The sequence below is a fragment of the Sylvia atricapilla genome, chromosome 3 (assembly GCF_009819655.1).
Source record: "Sylvia atricapilla isolate bSylAtr1 chromosome 3, bSylAtr1.pri, whole genome shotgun sequence".
In the NCBI taxonomy this organism is placed as follows: Eukaryota; Metazoa; Chordata; class Aves; order Passeriformes; family Sylviidae; genus Sylvia; species Sylvia atricapilla.
The window spans coordinates 33,726,097-33,736,154 of NC_089142.1; the positions used below are offsets into that span (position 1 = coordinate 33,726,097).

The 10,058-nt window shown below is 42.7% G+C and overlaps 1 protein-coding gene across 2 annotated transcripts in view; it reads right to left on the reverse strand.

The window, feature by feature from the left end:
• The window catches only part of IBTK (inhibitor of Bruton tyrosine kinase), a 54,377-nt gene extending 52,876 nt beyond the window's left edge, over positions 1-1,501 (reverse strand). For both annotated transcript variants that reach the window (XM_066315072.1, XM_066315071.1), the window contains exon 1: positions 1,209-1,501. The gene's annotated coding sequence lies outside the window, so the exon portion shown is untranslated. The remainder of the gene's footprint in view (positions 1-1,208) is intronic.
• Between the last annotated feature and the right edge of the window lie 8,557 nt (positions 1,502-10,058).

A 10,058-nucleotide genomic window follows, 5' to 3' on the forward strand; every position in this document is an offset into this window, starting at 1 on the left:
AGGCTCTCTCCAGATTTTCTGTAACTTCCTCCTTCACAGTGACAACAGCATAATCCTTATCAGAATGAGACATTCAGCGATCCAACAGCCCTAATTCAGTTGCTCCTAGCTGAGCTAAGCAGCACTGCCAATTAAAGGCTGACACATCTGTCAAAAAAAGACCAAAGTACCATTGGTAGCTAAATTCAGCTACAAACGTCAGAGCACATCTATTAGTTGGGAATCATTGTACATAAACAGTAAACTGTGAAATACTGTGCTGGACTTATCTAGAAATACTCAGGACTGCTTATGTTTAATAACTTAACATTGTTCAAAAAACTTAAAACAAAGTGGTAAAGACAAAAGTACAGTGAGTGCAGCTACAGTCACTTCCACAATCCATCAAGATCTTGCTACAGGCTTTACTGAAACAGATAATGCTGGGGGGAAGTTAAACAAAAAAAACAACAAGAGCACACTAGAATTTCACCACACTTCAAATTATATCCAATAAATCCATCAAGGACTTTTCCATCTTGGGAAAAAGTGACGTTTTTGAATTAACTGTGAACTTCTGGTATAGTTTTACTGTAACTACCCACACCAGATGTTGTGGGGCGATTACTGTGTTTTGTAAACCACAAACTGTGACCAGTTTCCACGAAGACAGACAACTACACTGACCACGTAACCAAAAGAGTCTGCTCTTGTATTTCGCCCAGGAAGCCTGCACGGAAGTATCTTTTTTTTAAGATAACTACGAGACCTCGGTTCTGCAGCGCTTACGGTGCTGGTCTAACCCAGCAGCACTGTCAGCTGCTACTAAAAACAGACAAACCACCAAGAAGGCGAAAAATACGACAGGCTTTCCCTAAACTCACAGCTAAGGAAACCTGGCAAGAGGCTCCTGCCAGTGTCAGGGCGGGAGGAAGGTCACAAGTGCTTTAGAGAGAGGCCAGGGGCAGGCAGAGGGGCAAGGGGCCACGCTGACTCCCACTACACGCATCCACGTAGCCGAGGAGCGACGAGCGACACAAGAGACTTATTGACACAGGCGGCCGAGCCACGAAGCCGGTCACCTCCCATCCTACGTGGCCAGCTGGCCTTTACCCTCCCTGGCTGTCTTGCCCCATTCCTTCAGCCGCCCACCGCCGCCGTCCCGACCCCTCCGACAGGACCCGTTCCCCGAGCGGCTCCCCGGCCGGACGCACCGGCCCGCCCCTCACCAGTCGCTAGATGAATGGACTCGGGCGGGCAGGGCGGGACGCGCGCTGGGCAGCGCGGGGGCTCATCCTCAGTGACTCCGGGGCAGGGCCAGGCTAAGGGTGCAGCTGCTACCGCGACAGCTCCGCCGGCGACAGCGACGGCGACAGGCGGGGCCCGCGGCTCTCAGCGGGGAGCACCGACAGCGGCCGCCGCACCCACGAAGAAGCGAAACGACGATTGGCCGCGGCGCCTCCGCACCTTGCGGGCCGATTGGCTGCAGCTGCCACCTCGGCCCCGCCCCCTCGGCCGAGCCCGGATCGACTGACAGGCGGAGTCAGGGGGTGAAGGGGCGGGGCTCTGTGCTGTGGGCGGGGCCTGGGGCGGGGCGGCTGTGGTGTTGCAGGGGTTAAACCAAGATGGCCGGCGGGGCTGTGGGTTGTGGGTACAGCTGCTTGTGCCGGGCTGGGGCAGGGGATAACGGGGGATAACGGGGGATAACGGGGGATAACGGGGGATAACGGGGGATAACGGGGGATAACGGGGGATAACGGGAGAGCCGGGAAGGAGGGAGAACGGGGTGGCCTCCTTCTGGCGCTCTTGGAGGGAGAAGCGCCATGTCCTGCTGCGAAGGAGGGAGGCGGGTTTCTGGCACGGGAACGCCTCCCTCCTGGAGGGCTGGAAAGCAAATAGTTAAATACCAGCCTATAGGTCCCTTAAAGTAATGGAGAGAAAGCGTGGGGAAGGCTTTGCCGATTCAGACTGTGTTAAGCCGCAGCAGTTTCTCTCTCTGACAGAGCAAGTGTTCTAATATATCAGATACAGCTTTATTTTTTGTGAGACTTTCGACACCGTCTCAGGGCAGTCTCCTAAGCAAACCTAGTGTGTGCACAAGGATTTGCACACCTGCTCTTGTAACTACCTGCGGACTCAGTTCTTTTTTGTGGATGTCTTGGATGATGCAATAGGTGGCACATATTACAAATTAATCTGGAACAATTAATCTAGGGTTACTGTTTAAGGGCAGGAAGCTGAACCCAAGACAAGCAGTGCCCGATGTAAAATTGAGACTAAAACAAACACACATCACCTTAAAAAAAAAAATTGATGTATTTTTCCCAAGAAATAAATTAATGGTGTATTGATATTAATGTAATGGCCAGAGTTCCTATGTGTTTTTTAAAAAGTGGTGTGAGCATTATGACCTTAAAAGAACCTAGCTCTCTTTAAAACCACAAAACAGTTGAAAGAAAAGCTATGCATGATCTTCAGCAGCAGTTCAATCTGGAAAAGATTCAGTACAAATTGTATTTAGGTGAATCTCAAGCATTTTTACCCACACCATCTGACTCAGTTAATGTTAACTATACAATCTGCTCTCTGATTTTCTCTCTATATAAACATCTAGTTTGCCAGCAGCCGTTCACCAGTGTAACTAAACCTGTAAGCTCTGTGAAATTTATTTATGCATTATTTTCCCAGTGATAGTTTCTTAGTGCTTCAGTCACATATAAAGTCTGGAGCTGACCTTGCTCCAAGTCTGCTGCCAGCTGGCCCAAGAAGAGAAATGACCATCTGGGGAGATAAGGAGGCCCAAATACAGCTGAAGTCAGTTGTAAGCAATGCTTTGTTGCATAATAACAATTTGAAGTGAATACCCTGGACAGACTTTGGAGCAGCAAAGAGCATGGTGGAAAGATGAAGTGGTTTAAGGTAAATAATGTCTAAGATTATATATGAAAATTTCTGGAAGCTGGACTGCTCCTCAGTCATTTATTATGACTGCTTTCATAATAAATACTACTGTAAAGAATAGAAAACTGCAGCAAGGGACACAGAAAAGTGGGAAAATAACAGTCATGAATAGGACTTGATAGAGTCCAAGTCAGACAAAACTTTGTCAAAATAACCAAAGGCTTTTAGCAATGGTTTTCCATGCTAAAAGAGTTTTATCCTCTTTGCAGGACTTTTAATATATCCATGGAAAAATAAGATACTAACCTCTTTGCCTGTTGTTTGTTGTTTAGGTTTTTCTAATTGACCCCAGTTTACAGGTCAGTAATAAAAATTCCTGCATCTTGAACTGCCTCTGCAAAAGCAGCAGCAAACTAATAAACAACATTCACAGAACCAGGATGCCACATCTTCATTTGCAGAGCTACGTTGAGGTGCTATAGTAATATTGTAGAACAAAAGTAGCTCAAACAGGGTAACTTGAGCCTCTGTTTAAATGACTTGATTTACTTTGGGATTTTTTACTGTGGAAAATTACATCATTGTTGCATAAAAATATACTATTTTAAGTCTTTTGGAAAAAATTACAGGATGAGGAGATGAAAAGCTAGCAACAAGTCACTGAAGCATATTTTTAATTGGGTAGTCCAACAGCCAGATTTCTAGGTTCCTGACACATGTAGTATGTGTCTGTCAATAAAGAACTGTTCATCTGGGTTTTTTGCAGTCTATGACGAAAAGATGTGAATTATCAGAAATAAACATGTAATTATAGGAAAAAATATGTCTCTAACTGCTGTTGTTACTTTTTATAGAAGCTCTAGACTTTAATTCATAAAAAAGAAAGGCAGAATGACACTTAAAAAGCAAAACCAGTGTACTTAGCCATCTTAAGAATTTGAGGAGGAACATCAATTTTGAGCAATGTAACTAGCCTACAGAGTGTATTTTTGTCTTAATATGCTTCTCAGTTCATTGACTGTTGAAGAGTTACAGATTGACTGTGCTCTAAATGTGTGTACTCATTTAAGGTTATGGGAGATAAATCTAGGCTATAGGGAGGACATTACCCCATTAGGCAGCTTTCTGGTGACCTATTAATCTTATCCATCCATTCATCCAGTGTAGTCTGCACCAGACTTAGGCTACTGGCGGAATTAGAGAAGATGTAAGTGACAGTAAGGAAAAAAAAGAACTTTCTGCTTTATTCTATCTGAAATTGATCCTGAATGTTGAAAAGAAGAAAGGGTGATTATTTCTTTAAGTCTGGAAGTTCAGTCTGTATATTAAAAATGAAAATAATCAATTTTTCCTTTTCAGTTATACTAAATGTCAAGTGACAGATTTCTGCCTTCACATATCTATTTATGTGTCTTAGCTGGCCTAATAATTACCAGTGTCCTCTGGAGCCTTGGCTTAACTTCTGCTACTAAAAAAGTTTCTCATGATCCTTCTCTCTAATGCTAAAAAAGTTTCTCATGATCCTTCTCTCTAATGAACTTGAAAAAATATTATAAAATGCTAGAAAATTTGTATTACAGAACTAATAAAGCAAAATTCAATGTAACATCTCTTAGAAGGCAAAGCTTGCAAAAAAATGTGTCCCCAGATTTATAAAACTATGTGCATCCTGCTTTAACAAAGCCTATCCTCTTGCTCAAAAAGACAAGGTCATTAAATTCCTAATATATAATGACCTAAGAAAAGTATGGAGAAGTCCAAGGATCGAACAGCTTGGAAATTACAATGGTGATGCATATGGGCTTCCCAAACTGATGAAGCTACTTGCAAATTCCCCTGTGAAGTAGAAATAGAGAATTGGTGGCATCCAGGAGCTTTCTTTCCACAAACCGTGGCTCCAGCAAAGCAGGATCAAAATCTTGCGTGACCAGGAACACTTCCATGTAGCTGTGCCATCTCAGAAAGTCCAACATCTCCTCTTTAGCTTGCAAAATTTCTGGCTTGTCTTATTAGAGCCTCTGATGCCCAAGGCAGATCTTCTGTTATTTTAGTAGTCCAGATACACAGAAAGGGTAGTTTGTTATTAGTGATATAAGGTATGTGTGCTGACAATGCATTGTCCTACACTTTTTCAGAACTCCCATACTTTTAAAAAACATTTTGTAAAATTCTGCGATAAAGGGCCTGACATACATGAAAAAAAAATATTTTGACACACCACAGGTACTAAGAGAACTTTTGTGGGACTTGGTAAAGAGACAGTTACTAAAATGTAATCTTCAAAAAAATCAGAGATGTCAGCACATGTAAAGTTATTGTAATATTATCTGTTATGATGTAAAATATTTTGCGAAACACCATGATTTTAAACAAAGTGGTTGTTGGGCTTTTTTATTATCCTGGGGAAAGTTTTTTGTGCAAGTGCAGCAAAAAAATCAATTTGTGGCTTTTCCTGTATCACCCTTATCTTCTTGAAGAGAAGGAGCAAGGCTGTAGATTATTTCAGAGCATCAACCTTCTGTGGAGATGAGAGATAGATGAAAAGACAAGAGAATCAAGGACATTCTCTTGGGCTTCATACAGACTTTCCAGTGCAAATCTCAGTCTAGAGCCATGGCAAATAACATTGCTGGTCTTTGGCAGTCCCAGAGAGAGGGGAAAGGAAAGATCGTGGTGGCTAAGAGAAAAAGAGGATCCATTTCTACCTTCTGAACCTGTGGGAACAAAGAGAAACTGCCTTTCTTGGCTTATTCTGAATACAGGGAAAAACAAGACTTTTTTTTTTTTTTTTTTTTTTTTTAATAACTTTTGTAAAGACTAGGTAAACATCCTGTTTATGGTACAGCTGGTTTTTTGGGGTTTTTTTTCTCCTGTCCATTTCATGCCCAGATGCAACTATGTTGGTACTATTCCTGAACAAGACATCTGACACCCACCCTGAGCCCCAGGTATAGGGGCCATGCTGGCAGTGTGGTGCTGCTGTGCTCGGGCTGAGGGGCAGAGGACAGAGGTTTGGGTCAGGATGTGCCTCCCAACACTGGGCACAGCAGGAGGCAGCCTGTCTCTCTGATTGTGCCAGTGTGATTTCTGCAGGAGCTCATGGCCCAGCTGAAATGATGCCTGGAGACTGGAACTGGATATGGTACTCAGTGCCATGGTTTAGTTGAGGTGTTAGGGCTGGGTTGGATTCAATGATCTTGAAGGTCTCTTCCAACCTAGTGATTCTGTGATTCTGTGATTCCGTGTGAATTGTCCTGCTCCAGCTGCATGACCAGGGATACCAGGAGCAGCTGGAAGCACCACACGTGTCCATCCCTGTAGCAACTCACTGCTGTTGTGGAAAATGTTGGTTCCCAGTAGCCCTGCATTAGTGTGTTGGCAAAGAAAGCATGGCATTCCCTTCCATCACCTCCGGAGGAGACAGGTTTCCTCTGGTCTTGCCTTACTTCTTTTTAGGTCTTTAGTCATAAAATGCTGTCTTGGTATCAGAGTGTTTGATAGACAAAAGAAAAATCTCAAGAGAGCAAAATCTCCAACACTAGCACAGACACACCTGTGCATTTACCTTGCAGTGCCATCTACAGTCAAAAAAGTCTTGCGACACTCAGTGACACCACAGTGTTGTTCAGTTAGCAGGCAATTCTGCAACAAAAGCTGGCACCACAGTTTTCTTTGCAAGATGATCTTGTGGAGTGCAGACTTGGAACTTGAGGCATTTCTCTTGACCTAGTTTCAGCTGTGCCAGTGGCTTGCTAAGGATTGCATCAGGCAGTAGGAAGAATATTCATCCTTCCTCAGTCCCACCGTGGTCTGTCTCCATGTACAATCTAAATAAGCACCTCTACTGAGACTGTTGAAAACAGGAACTTAACTTTCCTTGTTTAAATTGTCCTTTGTATGAAGCTGTTTGTAATCACTGATTCCCCAGTAAAGCAGAATCGGAGTGGCCTGGGTTGAAAGGAACCATAAAGGGCATCTCGTTCCAATCTCCTGTCATGGGCAGGGACGTCTTCCACTAGACCAGATTGCTCAGAGCCCCACCCAACCTGGCCTTGAACACTTCCAGGGATGGGACATCCACAGCTGCTCTGGGCACCCTGTTCCAGGGCCTCTTCACACTCCCATAAATTATTTCTTCCTATTGTCTCAGGTTGAAGCCATTCTCCCTTGTCCTGTCACTACATGTCCTAGTAAATAGCCTCTCTCCTTTCTCCCTGCAGGCTCCCTTTATGTATTAGAGGGAAATAAAAGGTGGGATGCAAATAAGACTCCCTAAAGTGGGTTGAAACCTATGAATGAAAGGTTGTGTAAGAAATAGTAAATATTTTAATGCCTAAAATTTGAGATGAAGTTTTGTTTTAGTGTGTGATGAAAGTGCAAATGATGATACAAGTAAAACTATAAAAGGGGTGATTAGAGCCTCCTTTTTACACAATTTTTAAAACACATAGAATCAAAGAATAGTTTTGGTTGGATGAGACCTTAAACATCATCTTGTTGCAGTCCCCTGCCATATGCAGGGACACCTTTCACTGGACCAGGTCAACTCTTATCCAGCCTGACCTTGACCAAACACTTCCTGGGAAGGGGCTTTCACAGCTTTTCTGAGTGGCCTGTTCCAGTGCCTCACCACCCTCACAGTGAAACATGTCTTCTTAATACCTAATCTGAACCTACTCTCTTTTAGTTTGGAACCATTAGACTTTGTCCTATCTTTCTCATAGGCCTCTTTACGTACTGCAAGGCTACTACAAGGGCTTCTTGGAGCTTTCTCTTCTCCAAGGCTGAACAGCCCAAACTCTCTCAGCTTGTTTTAGCAGGAGAGGAGCCCCAGCCCTCTGATTGTCTTCATGGCGCTCTTCTGGCTTCACTCTACGAGGTCAAACATATGCCAAATTGCAGGAGAAAAAGAACACAAAACCTGGAAATGTTAATTTTTCTTCTCACTAATAACTCCAGCCTACTCAGATATCATTAAGGCCCACTGTAAATAGATCATACGTACGTGCATTGTATATCAGACAGAATATATCAGAAAACATATAGAAATTTTTTTCCAATTAACACTTTGTCCTGGGTTGTAGTATAGGATGTATTCTATCACCATCTTCATGAACTGATGAATCCAATTGTTGGAGCAATGTCTTCCCAGGCCCCCCTCCCTCTGGAGTGCCTTCTGTTAATGGCCCATCAATGCCTTGTGCTTGACTCATAGATAAATCCCTCCAGGGGCTATCTCTCTTTAATGGGCCATCAAGGACCTCCTGTATGACTCATCATCCCATTGTGAGATGCTCCGCCCAGGGAGAGGAGTCAAGCATTCTCACCTGGATATAAGGTGGGATTTGGGACAGTACAGGCAGCTCTTACTCACTGGATTCCCAGAGGACCAGAGCTACCAGACCTTTTTACAAGATCACTGCTTCAGGAAGATCACCTCACCTGGACTGCTTCCATCACCCTGCTAAGGTTGTATTTTGACTCTGTTAGTGGTGTTTTTGTATTATTGCATTTATTTTATTTTATCTTTTTTCCCTTTTCTTCTCATTAAATTGTATTTCTGACTTGGAACCTCTCACTTGGTTTGCTTTCAAACCACAACACAGCTTCAAGGAAATTTTTTATTAATAGTTTTCAATCTTAAGTCTAGCACCTTTGATTGAACTATTTGAGTTTCTGCTAAGGATTCTAACAGCAGAAGTTAAGCAGCAGCATTTTTATGAACTGCCATTGTAATGAGCATAAATGGAAATTATAATTTCTATTATTTGTTCTAGTTTCACCAAGAGGATGCTCAAAATTTTATGGATTTCATACATAGTGCTGATTTCTAAGTTTTAATAAAGTATTTTTTACATCAAGTTAAATGTAATTTTTTCGGATTAGTTTTAATTCTTTATTTCCAGGTATGAAATAGGTTTCAGTCTCTGCATCACTGCAGATAAAAAGGGGTGTTTCAGTAGTACTGTAGCCCAAAAGATCATCAATGTCTGTAAGACAGCATGGGTTGAACAACACTACTACAAAAACACTCAACTCTGTCCTGCTTTTCTTCCCGAATGAACAGTAAATTCAACTACCTGGCTTCATGCCCTGGTACTAAGACCTCCAAAAATGGGAGTCCAAGTAATATAATAGTAGTGTTTCCCTGCACTCATAGTTGTATCTCATTTTTGTAAAAGTTTGCTCTCAAGGATCAAGCCAGCTCCTATCCTTACATTCATTCCAAATTATTCAGTGCTGGACAGCCATGGATTTCATAAAGATAATGTCCTGATGGATAATCATGGCTGTCTATAGGATATACCTCTGTCTCCTCTTCTGTCTGGGAAGTTACACCTCATGTCCCAGATCGTGAACCAAGGTGAAGATGCACATCTTTATGACAGTAGGCTGGAGTTCTGCAATGTAGTGGAAACATCCAAGTACAGTAGCACAAACATAAGTAAAGTGAACCTATTTAGCAACAGGAAAATAAAAGTGATTTTTTTTCTTCTTTTTAAATACCCAAGTGGTTAAGTAGTTCCCGTTTGCTCTGCTGGGACAGTCTTCTGTAGTTTCCCAGAACAAATTCACAGACCTTATGCTCATAGCAGTTTGATTTCTGTTGTCAGACTAGCTTAAATACTTTCTCAGAAGATACCAATCTCTCTTTATGGTTTCATTACACAGGGAATCTTTTCGGATGCACAAAGGGCAAATCTTTCTTAGCAATGGAACTAAAGGCATGGACCTCTTCCCCCACAACAACGCTATTTCTCGTGAAAACTGCTAGATGTATTCCTCATCTATTCTGGATGGAAGAAGCCTTCAAGTGGCCCTCAGGGAGACCTCCCAAGGTACAAATCTGTGGAGCAAACATTAATCAGGGGGAAGAAGAGGTTGCGGCTCCCTCAAGGGCATCGCACGTATTGCGCCACTAGATGCCACCGTCGAGACACGTTTGGTTTGATCCCGCTTATCCAAAAAGAAATTGAAAGAGTGGCAAGATATATTTCTAAGCAGTGTTTTGGACAGCCTTATTCTTAAAGCGTGAGGGGAAAATACAGTCTAAGAAACTAAAATTTCTAGCGAATATGGTATACTTTCCTGAAGTAGAACCAGGGAAACATCTTTTCACACCGCTGCAAGTAAATGAGTTCATGTTGTATTTAGCTGTTTAAATAGTTATGGTACTA